Source organism: Lygodium microphyllum, chromosome 28, assembly GCF_053477565.2.
Source record: "Lygodium microphyllum isolate KBCC chromosome 28, Lygodium_microphyllum_v1.1.10, whole genome shotgun sequence".
In the NCBI taxonomy this organism is placed as follows: Eukaryota; Viridiplantae; Streptophyta; class Polypodiopsida; order Schizaeales; family Lygodiaceae; genus Lygodium; species Lygodium microphyllum.
Window position 1 is genome coordinate 125,731,216 of NC_141162.1, and position 22,132 is coordinate 125,753,347.

The 22,132-nt window shown below is 41.5% G+C and overlaps 1 pseudogene; it reads right to left on the reverse strand.

Moving 5' to 3' along the window:
• Nucleotides 1-5,078: 5,078 nt before the first annotated feature.
• On the reverse strand, nt 5,079-12,250 carry LOC148011975 (uncharacterized; annotated as a pseudogene).
• Nucleotides 12,251-22,132: the final 9,882 nt, after the last annotated feature.

A 22,132-nucleotide genomic window follows, 5' to 3' on the forward strand; every position in this document is an offset into this window, starting at 1 on the left:
ACAGTGCTCAAAAATCTCTAGCAAGCACAAACATTTCCATTAAATCGACCGTGTTGTTTGGCAAACTGCTAAGGAATTATTCTTTCTTTTTGAGTGTATCAGCACTCGTTTCCAAGGTGTCTTGTAACTTGGCAAGATCCTTTATATTCCGGGTTAGGGCGTACCTTATTAACCCAACTTGGTCAACCCTAAAGTTCATTAGATACTTTAGTTTCCGGTTTATAACTTTCCTTATTTAGAAGGATCTCCAAGAATACATCCATTTGCAAGATAACTTGAGTAAGGATCTGCCATCCTTGTTAAGGTTATTTACCCTTTCGTCTTGTGAATCAGTCACAAGACTGCATGCCTTTGTACTTGCTGTGCAAGTCCTGCGTTGAAATAATCCGTTTTATTTTCTTTAAGCTGACGTATGTCGAACCTAGGGTTTCTTTTTAAGAACCTCAGGGACAAACCCTAGTCCTTTATTGTTACGAATTTATTGACCCTACAATAAGGAAAGTAGTCAAGTGCTTAAGGTATAAACGTTTCTTTGGTCTTTAAATCATTTCCGAGGCGTATTTTTCTCGTTAGCATGGTATTTCTAAGTTTAGATTGGTTTAGTTATCTTTTGGAAGGTAATATTGATCACCTCGTCACGATTTGTTATCCTTGTGATAATTGATTTTTTAGTCAATGAATTCAATTTAACCTTCCTTTTTCCTTGCAGATGAAACTCATGCCAAATAATAATCTTTTCCTTGCTAAGAAATGCAATTAGCAATGATAACTTCCTAGTAATTTGGGTAACGAGAAAAAAAAACCTTTCATGAATTTCATGATGAATCATTGCTAAAGGAAAAGGGTTAATGGTGCAAGATACAATTTTTATACCTTCAGGATTTAACTGAAATATACTACTATAATAAGTAGATGATCTTGCTCGTAATTCTTTATAATGCATGATGCTATTCGAATGAAACTATGTTCTATACATTACCATTTGTTCAATTAGACTAAAATCCTTCATTGTAAATAACTCGGAAAAATATATCCTATCCCTAACAATTTCTCTTTGCCTGATTGATTTAAAACTGATTTAAAACTGAGAAGAAAATAAAAGAAAAAACCTGGTTTTGCGGTGAGATATCCACATGGATACCAGGAGATGATCCTCCTGCAGCTACTCCTTGGACTTTCTTAGGCGGCATCGCAGTTCGATCGTGAAGGCAGCTTTTACTCTTTCTTCTGGATTTCCACCGTCTTTCTTTCGGGGCAAGGAGCCGTTTAAATGGTTGATCACGAGAAGGAATAATAAGACCTTTAGGTTCCTAGCTTCTTCGGAGAGAGGAAAGCTTTATAAAACCTAAGAAGGACCTATAGGGTATATACTTGGCAAAAAGGTTATGGGTGAGTGTGGCTTTGCAACCACATGAACCTTTGGAGAACTTTGGGCTTGGGCCAAAAGGTATAGAAAGGGAATTATTCTCTTTTCTTGCACTTCCTCTACCTTTTTCCTTCCTCTTCCCTACTCTTCCTCCTTCACCCCTCTTCTTCTCTCCTTTTTACTCTTCTACCTCCTTCTATTCCTTCTCTCTTACCTCCTTTATCTTCTCCCACCCTATTCCTTCTTTCACTCTATTATTCCTCCTTCACTCCTCTCTTTCTCTTCTTTATCTTCTTTTATCTTCTCCCACCCTATTCCTTCTTACTCTTCACGGAACAACATCCGGGGTCCATGATGATGGTTTGAATTTGGGGTCCAGGGGGGGAGGGAAAGAAATAAATAATGGGGACACGTGGGATAAAAAAAAACTTAGGGGGGTTGTGTAAAAAAGAGTTATGAGGGGGGGGGGGGGGGGGGGGGTGGTGAAAAGGTTAAAAGGGATATAAGGGGGGGTGAAAGGGGGCTTAATTAGCCCCCCCTTAGGAAGCTTCCTAGAGAAGCTTCACTGACGTGGGGGGGGGGGGGGGGGAGTAGCCAGCCATCCGTCGGCTACGAGGGCGGCACCGGTGGCAGTGGCTCGACGAATCTTCTACGGCCTTTGGCAGTGACACAAGGCCTCCTCCTCTCTAGCGGCAGAGTTCAGTCTCCCACTCTCGTCCTCTCCTGGCGGCATCACGGCTACAACACTCTGTTTCCCTTTTCTCCCTCAAGCCCTGGCCTCCACTGATTTAAATAGGGGGGAGGGAGAGGTTCCTCCCTCCCTTACCTGGCAGCACGCATGGCTAAGGCTCCACATGAGCCCCAGCGTGCTGCTTGAACATGGCTTTCCTCCCTCCCCTCCAGCGCGACGTCGGCTGGGGGGAGAAGGAGGGAATTTTTTTAAAAAATTGATTTTATTTATTATTAAAGAAAAGATTTTTATCCATCGGGACGTGTTACATTGCTTCTCTTCCGTCGAGACTTGTTACAGAAATTGTTGAGTATTAAAGAGTTAATCATCAACTCTCGTGGCCTTCTCGCCACCACTGGTTACTCTTGAAAGGTAATCATCCATGAAATATTGTTTTCTTTTTTTACGACAATAGAAGAATAAAATTCTCATAACAAAAGAAGCCATCTAGGAATGTGTCTCATAGCACAAGGCTTGTTTATGAGATATAACAAAGCTTGATAGTTCACAAAAAGGTGAAGGGTATAGTTGATAAATAATGGTGAAACTTCTTAACAGTGTACACCATAGCTAAGCCTTCTTGTTCGGTGTGGTCAAATAATTCATTTCAACTTGAGTGAGCTATCCCTTAATGAAGCTTATGAGAAAGTCCATGTTATATTTGATAGGCTTGCATGATAATTCCCTAATTGCAATTATGGAGGCATCTATATACACATTTGATGTAATCGACCAATTTGGAACTTGTATGATAGGTGTTGTCATGAGATTCTTTTTAAATGCTTTATAGGAGGCATGACACTCCTTGGCTCATTCCTAGGTAACTAGTAGCTCATACAAAGGGCAAGAAATACTTGCATAATTAAGCACAAAACAACAATACCTAGTGTGTCTAAGGAACCACTAGACTTCCTTAGTGCTAAATGGGGGTGGGGGTGGTAAGTTAATGATGACCCTAACCTTAGCAATGTCTATTGCAATGCCATTTTTGGATACGACATGGCCTAGGCTGATGCCATGCTTTACCCAAAATTGACACTTGAAAGGGTTTAGCAATAGGCTATATTGTTGACACCTTTCAAAGACAAGTCGGAGTTTCTCAAGGTGGTCCTCCCAACTAGAGTGGACAATCATTATTAATTAACATAGCTTGTCTATGCATAAGTTATCTTGCATTAGAAATATTAATGTTGTTCTAATGTAGGCTTTGATGATCCAATGAAGAGATTAAATGCTGAAATCCTTCATCGAGATTTGAAGGAAAAGCATAAGTTAAAGGATGTACTTCATGCATTACTTCGGATGCTTCACACCCTCGCATGAATGGAAAATAGGTGCATTTGCAAACGGGTGGAGTTGTATGGGTGGGTAGCCAAAAGAGCGTTGTTATGCGAGCAGAGATTGACACAAGCCTCTTTCATAGCCCAATAATGAGATGTTAAGGAGTGTGGGTTAGGGTAATTGGCTTTGTTCAGAAATAATACAAACATGAAAAATTCCAAAAAATTTCAAACACCACACAAGCCACACGCAAAACCCAATGACACACAATGTCCCTTGTAGCTTGAAAATATCAAAAATACCAATTTGGTAGAGCATCACACACCTTGCACAAAGTTCAAAAACTCAAATGTCGAAAACAAAACCAATTGTACTAAATTCTCATACCTTGAAAAAACTTGATTCGACTCTCAACACTTCAGCTTCTGAATTCTCAATCTCTTCGATTGGCATGATAAGAGTCCACACTCTGACATGCAACCCTCCACTCTCCTCACTCAAGTTACAAAGTTTTTTGCAAGGAAAAAGGCCATGCTGTTAGCACCTCTCACACCTTCCTTTATATAGTTTTTTTCCAATACACACGTTTGGTCTTTTTTAGAAAGCTTGTGCTTTCAAAACGTTTGGCTTTTCATTAAAGCTTAAAACTTAATTTGTTTTGGCCAGAAGCCAAAAAGACTTAAGGGCTTCAAACCGAATTTAATAACCTAAAAGACTATAAATTCTTTAGCGTTTTCAAAATGCCAACTTATGTTTCGAAATAAGCCATCATGTCTACATTATTAAAATGCCAAATTTGGTCGCCATCAATGTCACCAACTTGCTTCTTCCTTAGAGCATAACAAGACTTATCATTCTCCTTCTATCATCAACGACTGTGGCCCGTATCTCTGTTCGCGGTCCGACGTCTGTCGAATCTGCCTGCGTCATCAAGCTGCTCAACTTTCAGGGTAGATCACCATCAGAGCCATAGGTCTTGGAAAAAATGAGCTCAACACATCAGCACCAGCAACGGCTCGCAGAAGATTAGCTCCTGCACTCTTGAACAAGGACTGAACACCCGCATTCTGAATGATCTGACGCACAAGGAACTTTCAATCGATCCCCATATAGGAAAAAAAGAGAATTCCCCATGGAATTCCCTAGTTGAAAATACATATAAGTGGGGAAAGTAAAAACTAGGGAAAATGGGACATTTCCTAGTGAGAATAAGTAGGGAATCACATAACACATTTCCTATGTAGGAAATATTTCCTACATAGGAAATATTTCCTACATAGGAAAATACAAAATTTTCTATGTAGGGAATAATTCCTATATAGAAAATATTTCATATATAGGAAAAATTTTCTAGAGGTGATTCCCTAGGTACTCTCACTAGGAAATCTCTCATTTTTCCTATTTTTTACATTCCCTACTTATATGTACTTTCAACTAGGGAACTCTGTGGAAATTCTCTTTTTTCCTTATCACTTTATCTACTTTGCCCTTCCTCTTAGACATGCTAATATCAAACAAGAAATTGCATAATAAATTTTTAACTAGAAAATTATATAGAGAATGTCATCATTACTAAGTAAGGATCAATAACATACATCTAATGATCAAAATAGATTAAACAAATTAAGACATCAACATCTACTTCTAGCAACCAAAAGAAAAATGAAAATAATTTTAAAGGAGCATAGAACTAAAAACTAATTAAGCAACATGTGTGTCTTGATTGTTGCCCATAATCAAGAAAATAATAAAAAAGTAATTGCCCTTCTCGTCATCGTACTCAAAGACATATACCATGATGCTTCCTTCTGTTAGCCCTGAGCTTCTGCCAACTTTTATTACCCTCCTCCCCACGATGCTGTTGATGCTTGCTTGCAAGTCAATAGTTATAACATCTCCCATCTCACCTACCCCTTTGATAGTAGTTGTGACTTTGGAGACATCAAAATTGTCCCTGAATGGAATGAAAGCACCATCAGCTCGCACAAATGTCTCTGCCCCATGAGCAAACATCATCAAGTATCAATATTGTCATATCAAGAAATGGAAACCAGAATTCTTCTTTAAACTCACAGAGAAGTTTATAAAATTGACAATAAAGAATGCCTTAACAGCAGACAGCTCAAAAAAAAGTAACAAAGAGGGAAACCTGGGTTCACACTTGTAAAAATGTCATACCACCGCTCATCTGTAATAAAAGACGTTGCCCTTTCCACTGCACCCAAATAAACACCAGGTCCAACATTTGGAGGCAGTGGATGGAACATCTTCTGGTTGGGGTAGTCCAAATCAACCGCAACATGTCGATTTGTCAGAAACCCAACCTGACAAGTCCCTGTCCTACTCTGTACTATGGCTCCAAGTGTACCAAATGTCTCTTGATCTGCAACCTGTGAAATTCACCAGAGAGAGAAACGTATCAGAATTGTCAAACTAGTAATGATGCAACAATTATTTACATATATTGCAACTAATAATGGTCACCAACCACCAAGACGCAAGCTGTGATAGCCTACAAACACCTGGATCTGCAAAACGCAAAGATAGCTGATGAAGATCACCAGAAAAGAAGCCGCCAACACCAAAATGCAACCTGAAAGTGGGTCGCCAGTAGGAGATAAGCCGCCAGGAGTGGAAACGACCATCAGATCTGCAAAACACAGCCTGATGATGTGTCGCCCAGCTGAAGGAGGGGCCGCCTGATAAAAAACGCAAGCAGGAGGGGTCGATGGATGATGTGGCAGCCTCAGGAGGAGTCGTCTGCAGCAAACGCAAGAAGAATGGCCACCTGGAGGGGCCACCTGGGCAGTTGGAGATGAGGTGACAGCAGCAGAAGAGGGGTGAGGTATCTCTCCACAAGGTTAGGTCCTCCGTGCTCTCAGTCAGGCGATGATACCATGTGAGAGTGCGCAACGGAAGAAGAACACGAACACAGAGGAGGGGGGAGAGAAAGCAGGGAATGAAGGAAGAAAATCTGCACTGACTGAAATGAATGCTGAATACACTGAAATGGACTGATTAGTCCCTGCACGCAGCCCGGAGCGTCAGTGAGGGCACCAGAACAGACTGAAAGCAATGGCAGCACCAATGCCGGAGTGGGAGAGGACGGAGAATGTGCTGAACCTGCAGAAGAATGTGCTGCGAATGACTGGGGGGGCTGCTATAAATAGCCCCAGGCCAGAAAAACTGGTCGACCTGCCAAAACTGGCCGACTTGGCCAGATCTGGCCGACCTGCCCAAATCTGGCCGACCTGCCCAAATCTGGGCCGACTGCACACCAAAAGGCCCAGTTTGGGCTGTGTGACACCCGGAAAAGAAATGCAGACACAAACAGCAAATACAAAGCTGACAGAGCTCCTCTGTCTCCTACCAGACTCTGACAGGAGCTCACAACCAGGAGATGACAGACTGAGAATGAAAATAGAGCAGGCTAACAAAACCTTCAGCCAGCTCTGTGTATACCTCTTGCTTAGGGGTTGCGGCTAGAATACCAAAATAAGAGAACTCTACCACATCAACATCACACCATATGCCTCCAACTGGTCCCTGAAATCATCCAAATGGGTATAACTATAATATTTCTGTGTCAGCTTGCCAACTTAGATAATGATTCAGCACTTTTACAGAACTGGACTTTTCTCCTGCACATTACTCATGGAAAACCAGGCAAGGAAACTTCTCTGAAAAAGGAACCATGAAGTTAAGCAAGAAGTCCACTACATTGAAACTAGTATTACCTGTGGATCTTTAGTTGACATCATAACGCTTCTCATGTACAGGCAATCTAGGCAGTTATTGCTTAAGCTTGATCACAGAATTAGAGGCCATAAAACCACATGCCATGGGTTTTAGAGACAACTTCCTTCACCTCAAGATAAGTTGGAAGCCTCAAGCACTCTTGAAACCATGCTTTATGAACCTTCCGAGCTACAAACACAATGATTGCAGGAGTACTTGTTAAATGCCCCTGCCTTCTGCGGAATCCCACTACTGTTCCAAGGCTGACTCTGTGTAGGTGCTTGCTATGATATGCTCGGATAATCATGACATCCAGAAGTGTCGAAGCTTGCCTGCCATTGGGCACCCTTTTACTTATGTCTGAGTTTAGATCCTTTTGTAGACCAAAAAAGAAGCTTTTCCTTTCTTCTGCTCTAACATGAGGCCTATATGCAGGAGGCCATAGGAAATAACATACTACCTTCCGAATGGTGATGAGCACCAGATGCCAATGCTTGCAATGTAGGACCATCTTCTCCAGGAAGATGACTAGAGTTCCCAGATGACATGGAATAATCACGATCTAGTGCTGAATTCTCTGATACAGGTGAAGAGGAACAGCATACCCATGAATGATGAACCTTTGACATGTCGATCTCCTCAAAAGGCCTGCAAGAACAGCATTTGATGTCTCAAACAAAGGTAATTCGAGAAAACAGGGAATTCAAGAGAAGTAAATGCCAAAAGATCACTTTGGGTTGTCTTGGCCTTTTGTTAATCAAGCACACACTGCATAGATAAGGGCGGGATTCGCTAAGAATCTATTAATAACAAATTTCAAAATAAAGAGGGTTTCCTTATCATCTGCAGAATGACCTGCCTTCTGGGTACATGTGATATTCGATGAATTGCGTCTGAATCGGCTCATATTTTTGGTTTTTCTGTTTTGGGTTCTCCATCAAGAAGCCATGGTCATCATCAGGAAGACAGAAAGCCTCCTGTCCCTGCCCTGCCTCCACGCCTAGAACGTCAAGACTAAAGTTGTGCGAGCATTCGCATATGTTGCGATCATCATGCCCAAAAATCCCGACACTATGGACGTCAAAGCTCCCAATATAAATGCAATTGTAGTGAAAATCGCTGTAAAGAGAGCTGGGGCACATTCCTGCTTTGGATCGTATCTGCAAGGCTGGGGCTTAGTACTGAACCCCTTCACAGATCCCAGGAACAAGAAAATGATAGCAGCAAATATGCCCATGAAATAAACCAAATACTTGTACTCTGTCAGCAAAAACGATGTGACTCCTATGGATATGGCTTGCTGAATTTCAACACATTTCCTAATAGCTGCTGCATCTGATTCCTCATCCAATCTATCCTCCTCGTCACAGTCTGATGATCCATTGACGATGTTGTGACTGTGGGTCCACTGCACTTGTCCAATTGACAAGTGCATCTCCATTCTGAAGTTTCAGGCACCCACGATTTGCTGTGCCTCCCCATATTATTCCCACAAGGCTAGGCTTTTTCTTGCCTTCCTCAAGCATCAGTACCAGGCTGCCACTGTCTCCCTGCATGTCAAATGCCTGCTGGTTCTCACCCATAATCAGGAAAACAATGCAAAAGTAATTTCCCTTCTCGTCATCGTACTCAAAGGCATATGCCATGATGCTTCCTTCTGTTAGCCCTGAGCTTCTGCCAACTTTTATTACCCTCCTCCCCACGATGTTGTTGATGCTTGCTTGCAAGTCAATAGTTATAACATCTCCCATCTCACCTACCCCTTTGATAGTAGTTGTGACTTTGGAGACATCAAAATTGTCCCCGAATGGAATGAAAGCACCATCAGCTCGCACAAATGTCTCTGCCCCATGAGCAAACATCATCAAGTATCAATATTGTCATATCAAGAAACGGAAACCAGAATTCTTCTTTCAACTCACAGAGAAGTTTATAAAATGGACAATAAAGAATGCCTTAACAGCAGACAGCTCAAAAAAAAGTAGCAAAGAGGGAAACCTGGGTTCACACTTGTAAAAATGTCATACCACCGCTCATCTGTAATAAAAGACGTTGCCCTTTCCACTGCACCCAAATAAACACCAGGTCCAACATTTGGAGGCAGTGGATGGAACATCTTTTGGTTGGGGTAGTCCAAATCAACCGCAACATGTCGATTTGTCAGAAACCCAACCTGACAAGTCCCTGTCCTACTCTGTACTATGGCTCCAAGTGTACCAAATGTCTCCTGATCTGCAACCTGTGAAATTCACCAGAGAGAGAAACGTATCAGAATTGTCAAACTAGTAATGATGCAACAATTATTTACATATATTGCAACTAATAATGGTCACCAACCACCAAGATGCAAGCTATGATAGCCTACAAACACATGGATCTGCAAAACGCAAAGATAGCTGATGAAGATCACCAGAAAAGAAGCCGCCAGCACCAAAATGCAACCTGAAAGTGGGTCGCCAGTAGGAGATAAGCCGCCAGGAGTGGAGACGACCATCAGATCTGCAAAACGCAGCCTGATGGTTTTTTCTGTTTTGGGTTCTCCATCAAGAAGCCATGGTCATCATCAGGAAGACAGAAAGCCTCATGTCCCTGCCCTGCCTCCACGCCCAGAACGTCAAGACTCATTCAATCCGGAGGATAGACAACATCCTCCTCGCAGAAGGGTTGGGGACAATCATGGAAGAGCCAAAGGCCTTGAGCCCTTACACCTCCATTGATGATGTGAAATCATCAGGAGAGAGAGCAGGTAATGATGATGATTGCCAGAGTAAGAAGGCGCACAGCAATTTCGTGTCCCAGGGCTACCTGCTGCCTCGCACAAGGGCTACCTGCTGCCTTACTATATAGGAAAAAAAAGAGAATTTGCTAGTTAGTTTTCCACATAACTAGAAAGAGTCTAATATAGGAAAAATCAAACTTTACTAGATTGCCAATCTAGAAACATAGTTTCCAATATAAAAACATTTTTCTAGTTAACTTACCATATAGAAAGATTTTTTTTGGTTAACTTACTATATAGGAAGTTTATTATCATAACTATCTATATAGTAACTTTATAAAAAATAGTTACTATATAGTAACTTCAGAAATAGTTACTATGCTGTCAACCATGAAAGTATTTGATGTGGTGAGCCTTGATTTGGTCCTTCAATCATACTAAGAGAGATCAAAATTTTCCTACAAGCTTAAATAGAATTGGCTAAGTAGCTGCATACTGAAAAGAATCCCTGCTTTTGAAGATTCTTAGAGAATCTGATATTGAGTCCTACAACAACATGACAAGTGCAAGTAAGATGCTTCTCTACAACTTAGGGCCATCAACATGTACATTAGTATATGAATTTGTTGTGATGTATAATCAAAAAGTGTTTGTGTCCTTAAAAATGAATTCGAACATTTGGTACCTCTCATCATGGAGAATGCCCAACTCCTGCACCATCATGGAGAGTTGATGCCATCATCCACCCAACAAAATCTGCATTTCCTACACACTAGGAAACATCATTAGAAATTTATGGACTGCTCCTATTGATGAGTCTTGGGAGAGATCTTTTCAAATGATGCATCACCTTAAAAATCTTATAATCCACTACTTTTCAAGAGGTACAAGCATTGATCAATGGCAAAGGCCAAAAGCACTATGTCAAAGCTGCCCTGATGTATCACAACCAAGAGAAACCCTGCCATTTTTAGTAAACTGCCTTCCCTTTGATCTTGCAAGAGTGCAATCTCCCATAGCTCCATGGAAAAATCTGTGCTAGTGGTTGTACACTTCAGGCTTTGTAGTCCTATCCACCACAAGACAATTAAATAATGAAATGATATTAAAATTATTTGCTAATGAAACAATGGCTTCCAAAAGACTTTCACAAACTGAGTTTTTGTAATTGGCTGATATTCTTTTAGCTAGCATTAAAAAAAATTAAAATCAATAGAATCCCTTTAACTTTGCATCCCTTAAGCAGAGTTAATAAGACTTTGATTCAAGTAGCCCAAAAATAAAGATACTCTTAACTTTGAAGCTTTCTTGAGAAGAGCAGTACCTGAATTAGTGGGAGACCAGTGCCTTGCAGTAAGGTTCTTAAACTGTATACTTGCAACTTGACGTACAGAAATTTCTGCACTTGGTGTCACAACAACTTGAAGCAAACCCATGAGGTGACTAGGTACATGCTGATACAGAAAACTGATCATTAAAAGTCCAAATGTTTAGGTAGTCAATTACAAAGAATGACATCACTGACATATTGAACCATACACAATTAGCTTTAACATTCAAAACATGCCTAAGGTGGTACTTTAGCTATGCCATCTTATTATCTCTTCTGATTTAGCTGCATAAGGTAGAAGAAACTCTAAATGCTGTCTAGAATCAACTCCAAATCATCCAAAAAAATTAGTATTAAGACAATTTTAGAGTGGACGTGAAAGTCTTAAAAATGCAACATGGTGTGAGAATCATAAACCAGCTAAGTCATCATTGCTTAGTGCTCCTTAATGCCCATTCAAATGTGATTCTGTTTCAACTAGTAACTTCAGTAGAAGCTAACTCTACTGATCTATGAAGTACAATCCTAGTAGTTGAATTCAGCCTGCACAATATGCTTGCAAGTTTTAAAAATGTGGCACCACTTGAAAATCATAAAGCAGCTAGGACACCAATGCTTAATGCTCCTTAGAAGGCGATCTAGATTCAGAGTAGCAAATTTAGTTGAATCCATTGATTTGTGAGGCATTATCTGAGCACATAAATTCAGCTTGCACAGTATGTTCAGAACGACATTACGGCTTTTTTTCTGACATTAACAGGGTTTCTTGTCTCTCAATGTATTGATTCTCATATTAAAATTGATCATAACATTGCTTTGTGTAGCTAATGCAAACAGATTCTGACTGAAGCATAGAAGATTGCATGGAAACCATGAATTAACCGAGACATAGAGAAAATGATACTTATTCCGAATCAAGCGCCATGCCTATTACACTTTGTTCAGGAAAAATCAACAAAGATATGCGTGATCGGGAAAAGCAAGAGAGCATACCTGAGCGAGCGCATCTTCAATAGCTTTGTGCTCCTCTGGATTAGGACTGAGGACCAGCTGAAGCATGGAAGCAGAGTAGGCGCACAGATCCATTCCGGCAATGCCGATAAAGGCCACCGATCCTTTTTATGCACCGCTGAGGCCTTCAATCAAAAGCTTCCTCTTGTGAACGTCGATGAGGAAGGAGGATGCTTCTGTAATGATACCTTGTGATGTCGCCTGGCTATGGCGTCTCAAAGCAATTTACAGCCCGTAGATATGCTGTCGAAGGGTTTTCGAAAGCAAAGTCGCATCCACGGAGGACTTTGAATAATTTTAGGATAGGAGGTCAATTTAGTGAGATCAGATTCAATTTAAAAGCTCAATTTCAGATATTATGTGACATACAATCAGCTTCATCTAAATGGGAGCCTCTTCAATAAATATCTTGACAAAAATTCATGTCATATAAATAATCCTCAATTAAAGGATGGCAATCTGAGTATCGAAAACATTATTCAGCTTGATCCCATATTGGAAGTATAAAGCCTCACTATCCTGCTGACATTCTTGCACAACATTGGTAATATGAGGAGATTTTAATGCAGGCTTGTAAGCCAACATCAAAATATTTCCACCTTTCAAAGCATCAACAGGATAAACTCCATCTTCAAAGGCAAACTTTATAATACAAAGAGAACCATGTCGGGCAAGATAAACATCATCACAATTAAAACCTATGGTAAGGTGCTCTTCTGGATCAGGCTCTAAGAAAACTCATGGTTATTGTAATGAATCTGTAACAATATGGACAGTCACAGATGCAAGCAGATTAATTGTGATTGAAGCTTGTTTACAGGATTAATGGTTGCAATGTTTTTGTCAATCATTTCTATCACAAGTCGCCCTGTTTTGATGTCGATGAAGTTGATTGGGTATAATATAATGCCATCAAAGTCATTGCTTTTATAGCGACTAGTAACTATCAGATTTTCAGCAGTATTCTTTGGATCCCATTCGTTTTTCACGCAGCGATTTCATCATATCGACCTCACCACTTTGTCTGTAATGTAGCATCCTCATTGCATCGTCTTCAGCTTTCATCTTTAGCACAGCATCCTCATTACATCGTCCTTCAAACTTCGTTGCATTGAGGAAGGTGCAGTCATATTTTTCTGTTTTTCAGAGTTTGCGAAACCTGGGTCAATTGTTAGTGATTTTCTTCACTCGTATCACTACAATATCCTCCTAACAAGATGAAGAAGTAGCGGCAAGAATCATAGATCAAGAGTGCCTGTTCTTCTGCCTTTGTAATCCAGAAAAATATCCTTAATGCTTCTCGGAATGACGCTTGCTCCTCCACGAAGTCTGCTTGAATTTCAGCTTCTAGATCCTCAGCAACGTGTGAATAGCCTGGTTGGCTTCATCAAGAGCGCTCATGGCAGAGCGTATGCTCACGAGCATATCTCCTTCCCTCTGAAGCAGCAGAGCAGCAGCGTCCTCCCTTCTTCCCTTCTAACGGCCTTCTCTTCTAAAGAAAAGATAGGATTACCCTTCAAAACCAAGGGAGGTTCAAACAATCTGGCACCCTATAATACAGCCTTGTGATACCACTGTTTATCCCCTTCTAGACAGGCGAAGTCATACACTTCAGACGAGATTGAGAGGTGTTTGCAAAATCGTTAGAATTTTGAAACTATGGTCGTAGTCATTCCTCCTGTGGAGCTCTACCGACGACCTCGTTCTTGCCCTCTGACGGTCTGATTTCTTGCTTTTTCCCCAAAAATCTTTACATAAGCATTCAGATTTAATGGTGCCAGCTTTTGCCTCATCATCGCAAAATTTTCAAGCCTCATTTCCCTGCGTGTCGACTCCTTCTTCCCCAGATTGTCGAGCATTTCCCCAATTCTTTCTCGTCCATATCTGAAGTGTTAACAAAAGACCGTTTGGAGAAGTCCAGAGCAGCATGTGCTGCAGCCAAAGGTGAAAATCCTTCCAATTCATAGTCTTCCCAAAGACATAAATCCCCTTTGCAGTCCTCAAGTGAAGATGTCTGTAAACTCTTCACAAGCAGACTTTTTGACCTCCATCTCACCTGCGAGATGGAACTTCCACGATCCTTCAATCAGCACAATACCAGTACCACTTCCGTTCAGAACATTGACAATAGCTTTTCCCAGCAGCTAAAAGTCTGTACCCACGAACATGTTTTTCTCTCTCTCCATATAATCCCCAACACTCAGTCTGCGCTCAGCTTTTTTCCCCAATTCTTCCATCTCCCAGATTAGCTTCCCCTTCTTTTTCTGTCCCATACGCTTCCTTTTCCCTCCTTCTTTAGCTTTTCAAAAATCCCCTCTTTTTCCTCTTTCTTTCGTGTTTTCTTTTCCCCTTTTGTTTCCTCTCAAATTAGCTTCCCTCTAGAATCAGAAAAGCACCAAGGAAGAGTAGGCCCAAAGTAGCCGCGAGCTGTAATGCCAAAGAACCTCAATCGAAAGTGTTCCCACTCGGAAGAAAAGCACAATTTCAGCATCACATGTGTGTGTAAGCATATTGAATGCATGTCAAAGGTTCAAACTTTTCTGTTCTGTAAAATCCACTCAGCTGAGTACATGAACAATAGTGCTAATGAATTTTGGCAAGCAGTGGTTCCATGATCAAGGATAACACATGAGCCTCATGTTCATCTGAAAATTCACTGGTCTTCTTAAACTCCCTTGTTGATACCATTTGCATCTCCAGCATAAGCAAACATCTTGTGAAGCTCGGAAAAACCATACTCATTGCAGATCTAGAACTCGTTCTCCTTCTAATTTGTTTATACCAAATATCAGATTCAATCCCAAACAGCGCTTGTCTCTTCTGTAAAATTGAACATGAACCAACTGAAAGAAAAATGTTCAAGCAAAGCAAAGCACAACGTCTACGCCAAAGTATGTACAAAGTAACAAATCTCATGTACAACTTTTGGGTGGTTTTTACACCTCAAATGCGCAGCAATACGACATCCACCCCCTCTAATCCTGCGCATCCTCCGGATGGGCCAACTACCCATGATCATTATCATCAAGATCCACAAACAAATCAATCTCTTCGTTATGCATTACCGGTAGATCAACAAGATTTCCAGCCATATCATCTGTCTCTTCCACTGGAGTTTCTTGTCGTTGCTCTTCTCTCGAAAATTCTTCCAATGCATAATCCTCATCATCTCTTTTCTTGAAAATCTTGATTCTTTTTCCAGCAATTGGCACTCTAAGCATTGTTCCATCCAATTCTGTCAGCTCATATGTTGCATTGTCAAAGACATGTCTGACTATGTATGGCCCAAACCATCTTTTCACCATCTTCCGAAGTGCAGTATGCTGATTTTCAAGGCTGCTATCAAAGACCAATACCCAATCTCCCTCTTCTATTGCTCTAGGCCGCAAGCGATGCCGGCTATCAAACCTGTCCTTGTTCCTTAGTCTAGCAACTTTCAACCTGTCAATAGCTAGCTGAATATCCTTAGGTCTCCTCTCCAACTGTCGAATCCGAAGAGCTAAGAGCTCCTCTCTCGTCAAATCCTCCTGCCAAGGTAAAACTGACCAAGTCAAAGCACAAGTCTCAATCGGCATAACAGGTTTCTGACCATACATCAACTCTGCAGGCATATATCCTGTAGTAACACTATGAGTCGTACGATCAGCCCATAAAGCAAATGGTAGAAGTCTCGGCCATTCTCCAATCCGTCCTCTACATGCTTTGGCTAATGCTTTCACTATCGGCGGATGCCCTCTTTCACTCTTCCCATTTCCCTCTGGATTGTATGCTGTGGTTAGAGCCAATTTGATTCTTAGCTGAGAGAAAAACTCCCTAGCTTCATCTGCATCCAATTCACCACGATCCGCAGTGATCTTACCCACACAACCATACCTGCAGAAAATTTCCTCCAATAAGAACTTACACACTGCACTAGTGGTCTTCGTTCTCAAAGATCTACCCTCAACATGATTGGTAAGATCCTCTCTAGCCAAAACAATGTACCTCATCTGCCATAGACCCATAGGCATGGTAACCAAATCAACTACCCACTTATAATGAATGCATAGTGGATAAGTCGGATGAAGCTCATCTCTATGGCGCACTGCTGAATACATCTGGCAGTCTCTGCAAGTCTCAACAAAGTGAGAAACATCTCTATACATGCCTTTCCACCAATATTTCTCTCTGATCTTCTCATAAGTAGCCCATACTCCTCTATGACCAGCCCAAGGACTCTCATGAAACTCCCTCATCACCTGTAACTGTGACTCTCTATCGCAGACAACCCGCAAAGGTAATCCGCCTCTTTTCTTTGGATGCTTCCAAAGAAATCCGTCCTTGAGAAAATAACCATAGGCTTTCCTTCTGATCTTCTTGAACTCTTCATTTGTCCATTCATCTCTTTTGCTTAGTGTACTAAGATACCTGCCAATCTGCAACCAATCTCCAACATAGAGCTCTTCTATGAAAGCCACAATATCATAAACATGACAAACATGATCAACCATAGTGGCTGAAATTTCTGCATCATCCTCTTCTGCAAGTAGAGTCTCCTCATCATCATACCTGGCTCTAGACAACATATCTGCCACTGGATTATCCTTCCCTGCTATGTGTTTAAATTCCGGATTTAATGACTTGATGTATGCAATCCATCTCAACATGGCTATATCTGGAGTAGAGCAACTCGTGATCATACCAATCAATGGCAAGCAATCTGTCTCTACCACAACTGAAGCTCCAATAAAGTACTCCTTGTCACATTTGAGAGCCGTCACAATCCCCAATAACTCCCTCTTGATTTGCGGATATCTCCTCTGTCTCTCGTTTAGGACTTTCGCCCCAAACCGAATAGCATACCTGTTTCCATCTGCATCATCTTGACCCACAGCCCAACCTATGCCAATTGGACTAGTGTCAACTGTCAATACAATAGGCCTATCACAATTATAATCCGCTTTCCTGAGAGTAGGAGCATTCTGCAATAACTTCTTCAATTTCCGCATGGCTCTAGTGTGGCTCTCATCCCAATAAAATTTCTGCCCCTTTCGAAGCAGCTGATACAAACAATCTGCAATGTGTGCAAAATGAGGTATCCAAATCATATAAAACACACAAGCACCAATGAATCTCCGTACCTCTGAAGTAGTAGAACAATACTCAGCAATCTTGCCTATAGCATTCACCTTATCAGGTGAAGGTTTCCTGCCATAATATCCACACATATGCCCAACAATGACAACCTCATTCACTCCAAAAACAGATTTTTGCCCTGAAAGTGTCAAGTTTACTTCTTCTAACCTGGCCAAAATCTTCTCACATGCTGAAATATGATCAGCCACAAAGTATCTGCATCCCTGCTCATTTAGGCTCTCATTCTTCTCTTCTTCTGCACACCCCTTAATGGGCACATCATCCAAGAAAGGCATAGTAAGCTGAGGTATGTAATCACGAAGGACCTTATGCATGGCATTCATCATATGCGCAACAGAATTAGTAGCACCTTGAGGCAAGGTACACATCCTGACAAGCCCAATAGGAGTTCTCATGGTGGTTATATCCCTGCTTTCCAAAGCCAGCTGAAACTGATCATAACCTGAATACAAATCACCCAAAGAATAGATGGCACGTCCAGCAAATGCCTCTGCAAACTCATCCACAACTGGACCTATACCAACATTCCTGATGGTAACTCTGTTCACTGGCTGCATGTCCTGAATAAATCGAAGAGTACCATTCTTCTTTGGAACTGTAAACCACCTGTTTGAGTATGGTGCAGATGAAGGCTCAAGGATTCCCATCCTGATTTTCTCATTCAACAAATCAATCAACTTTGGCAAGTGTGCTTTAGGCACTGGAATAGGTCGGAGATTCCATGGAATATGAGGAATAGTAAAGATGACCATAGGAGCAACAATATCAGGATTCACACATCCAATCTCATGTGGGACAAAAGCGAATCCCCTTCCATGACGCTCAAGCATCTCCTGAAAGCATTGCTTCTCCATGGGTAACAAAAAATCATCATTTCCAATTTTCAATTCAGCAAGTGTCTCTGCTGAAAATTTATGACCAATATGCTCCGGATTTCTCAAAATTTGCTGTTTAGCAGCCCTTTCTATTTGCTGATCACTGTCAGGTGGAAGCGGAACAGCAACCGGCTTCACCTTCTTATCCACAGTTTTGTACTTCGTGTCAACCCTGGCTTCATTATGCTCTTCTGCATTACATAAACCTTGCTGTAAATCAGCAATTCTGCACTCCAATGGCTGAATAATCTCAGCCCTCTGCTCTATGGACTGCATAGAAACAGCCCCAAACTCTGAATGCTGAAATATTTCAGCAGTAAACTCTGTTGGCTGAAAATTTTCAGCCCTCTGACTCTCTGAAAGCTGATCATAACCAGCTGGAAACTCTGTTTGTTGAATTTCTTCAGCACTCAACACTTTTTGCTGAGTTTCCTCAGCCTCTGACTCAATCTGTGATACAAAATCTGCAATTTCATGAAACATGTCCAGGGACTGCACTAATACATTACCATGACAATTCAGCATATCAGTTTTCAGCATATCTCCCATCTCTGTCATCGTATCTGCACAAATCACACTGTCATACATACCATCTATGTGCTCATCATCCTCCAAAATTCCTGCATTTTTCAAATTTTTCTCCTTCCTGCATATATACTGCCTGGCAGCTCTAGGCAACCTAGAAGTCTTCTGATAGCTCATTGAACTGTTTACTGAAATCCCAACATAACCGGAGGAGAAAACACTGCTGCTGCCAGGAGGCGAGAACTCCAATCTCCTCTCCTCTGTACCACCGTCGTCTCGCGAAACGGCGGTACCTAATGAAAACCCGAATCCCTCACAGTGGGTAAGGGTGCATCTCTGAGAGTATCCCTGTTTCTAACATGGTTCACACATACAGTCATAAACTGAACTGCTCTCATACCATCTTTACTGCGAATCCGTGCATAAGCAGATCCATCATCCATGACCTTTGTCTCCATGCGCATCTCTGTAATGAATGGCTGACCAAGAATTATGGGATACGAGCATGAATCCTGCACAAAGAAATGAAAATCCTCCTCTACATCACCAATAGAAACTCTGACACTAGGGCAAGCAGCATATAAATCACCTGCAGTGTTATTGGCGGCTCTCATACGCCACCCATGCTCTACATCCATAGGCCATCTGTTACTCTCATAAACTCCACGAACAATGAGATTAATCTCTGAACCATGATCAACCAATGCAACATAAGGCACCTGTTTCTCTCCAACCTTAACCATCGTCTCTGTAGTTGCCCTAGCCCAATGGCTCCGCGAAAAGTGACTACGCGGTATCAAAACAGGCTCATCAATTTCAGCATAATGCATAGGCTGAACCCTCTTCTCTACCTGCGGCAAAACAGAAGCATTATCAACCATAACCTCATCATCATCCTCATCCAACTCTCCAATCAAAACTCCCTGTATATCAGTGGTAGCCAATGCATGTCTTTTCCTCTTCAGGACCTCCTGAAACTGATCCTGAAACTCTCTTTTTGAGATGCCCAAAATCTCAGAAATAGTGAAAGTCACCTCACTGCCAAGTATCTTATCATTAAAAATTTTCTTCATGTCTGTAGATGTCTCAATGTCGGACATCAATCTGAATCCTGGCTGCTTTCTCTCTCTAGGCTCTTGTCTCTTTTCCCTCTTTTGAGCATCCTCCATCTGTCGATCTGGCCCTGATCGTGAAGACGGTCCTGCAGTAGGTGGAGTAACAAAATCACCCCCTCTAGTCTTCTTAGCTGCACTTGGATTTTCTTCATCCCTCTTATGCTTCTCCTCAACAAATACATCTGCACCATGAGATTTAGCTAAATAAGCATAAATAGAATACCTGTCAACAGGCGAGTCCCATCCTGTCTCTGATCTGATGCTAGAGCCTGCGCTAGTCAAAACAGTTTGCTGAATTTTTCCCTTGTTTGCAGTCTCCATAGCATAAGTCCATAGTGCGGACTGAGTCTCCGATCCCTTCTCAATCTGTACTCCATATGCAGGAGCATCACCTCTAGCCGTCACATAAGAAGTACGCGCAGCCATGTCCTCCACTAACTTCTTCATTCCACCTTTACCAAAGTTGGTAGCAAGTGGAGCTCCTGTCTCAGTCAACCAAATCTTACCATCTTGCCTCCCAATATACCAAATTTTGCCTCCTTGCATCCTGGAAAGAGTCACAATCCCTGCAATGCTGATGCTCTGTACTATCACACCAAATACATCTCCGATCTCTCTTAGGAGCACTAGGAGCACTCCTAGGTGCAGTAGGAACACTGGAAGAAGTAGTAGGCACAGTCGAAGCAAACTGCTCCTTCAACTTACCCACCAACTCCGCTTTGACTGACTCAAGTGTCAAATCTGTGATACCTTTGATTATGTCATCAATAGAGGTAGGCACTGATGGAACAGATGGGTTTGGAGCAGAAGGTGTAGGCATCGGTCGTGGAATAGGAGGAATAGGTGGAGTGGCAACAGTAGGCACTGGCATAGGCCAAGAAACTGGCTGAGGAGGAGAAGAAATAACAGGAATAGAAGTAGGCATAGGAACAGATGATGATGTAGGTGTCATGGAACCATTCTGTAGACGAGTCTTCCATATCCTCCTCTTGGTCAATGTCGAAACTGCATCCTGAGCATCCTGCCAATCAGTTTTAAGACCCATAGGCTTTGTACGATCTTCAAGAAGCTCACCCAATTCTTCTTGAAGAGCAGGATCTGCAGCTTGCAAGAAAAGTTCAACTTTTTCAACATCCAATGCTCTTTGTTCAATAGCATCAAGCTGACTATACCTTTCTTCGAATTCTCGAATCAACTCCGAAGCAGCAAGACCTTTGTTTGGCATGTAGACCCACTCTCGGAATGACCGCCGAGTAGCCATACCAAAGTCCTCAAGGAAGTATTCTTCTTTTAGTGCCTTCTTAAAATCTTGCCAATGTGTATTTTGAATATATAAATCAGTCACCTTTGTCCTCAAAGCAGGTGTGACAAGTCGAAGGAAGTACTTACTCATAAGTCCAGCAGGAACTCCAAAAAACCCCATCTTGATCTCATATGTCTTCAAATATGCTGAAACATTACGCCCGTCAAATAGCTTCTTCTCACTCTCAACTGCTTCAATAGCCTTAGTCGCGCTGTTTGCATTCTCCTGCTCCGAATAGAGTTGCCTTTGCTGAGACAACTGCTGTTGATGCAATTGTTGTTGCTGCTGCATATACATTTGTGTTTGCTGATTTTGGAGCTGCATATACATGGACATATTCTGCAAAATCTGTTTTAGATCCTCCGTTGAAGTACTTGACGCAGCAGTCATTGATGGAGCTGAAGTAGATGCAGCTGGAGTTGTAGAGGAAGCTGAAATAGAGGCTGAAGTATCTCCCATCCTGAAATTTCTGCGACGCTTTCACGTCGGGTTCACCAAAGATGTCGAAGGGTTTTCGAAAGCAAAGTCGCATCCACGGAGGACTTTGAATAATTTTAGGATAGGAGGTCAATTTAGTGAGATCAGATTCAATTTAAAAGCTCAATTTCAGATATTATGTGACATACAATCAGCTTCATCTAAATGGGAGCCTCTTCAATAAATATCTTGACAAAAATTCATGTCATATAAATAATCTTTATTTCTGCACCATCTGTAGTCTCTGAATCTGTAAATAACCAGGGTGTTCCTGTTGCACTAATGTCATCTAATTCCTCAATTAAAGGATGGCAATCTGAGTATCGAAAACATTATTCAGCTTGATCCCATATTGGAAGTATAAAGCCTCACTATCCTGCTGACATTCTTGCACAACATTGGTAATATGAGGAGATTTTAATGCAGGCTTGTAAGCCAACATCAAAATATTTCCACCTTTCAAAGCATCAACAGGATAAACTCCATCTTCAAAGGCAAACTTTATAATACAAAGAGAACCATGTCG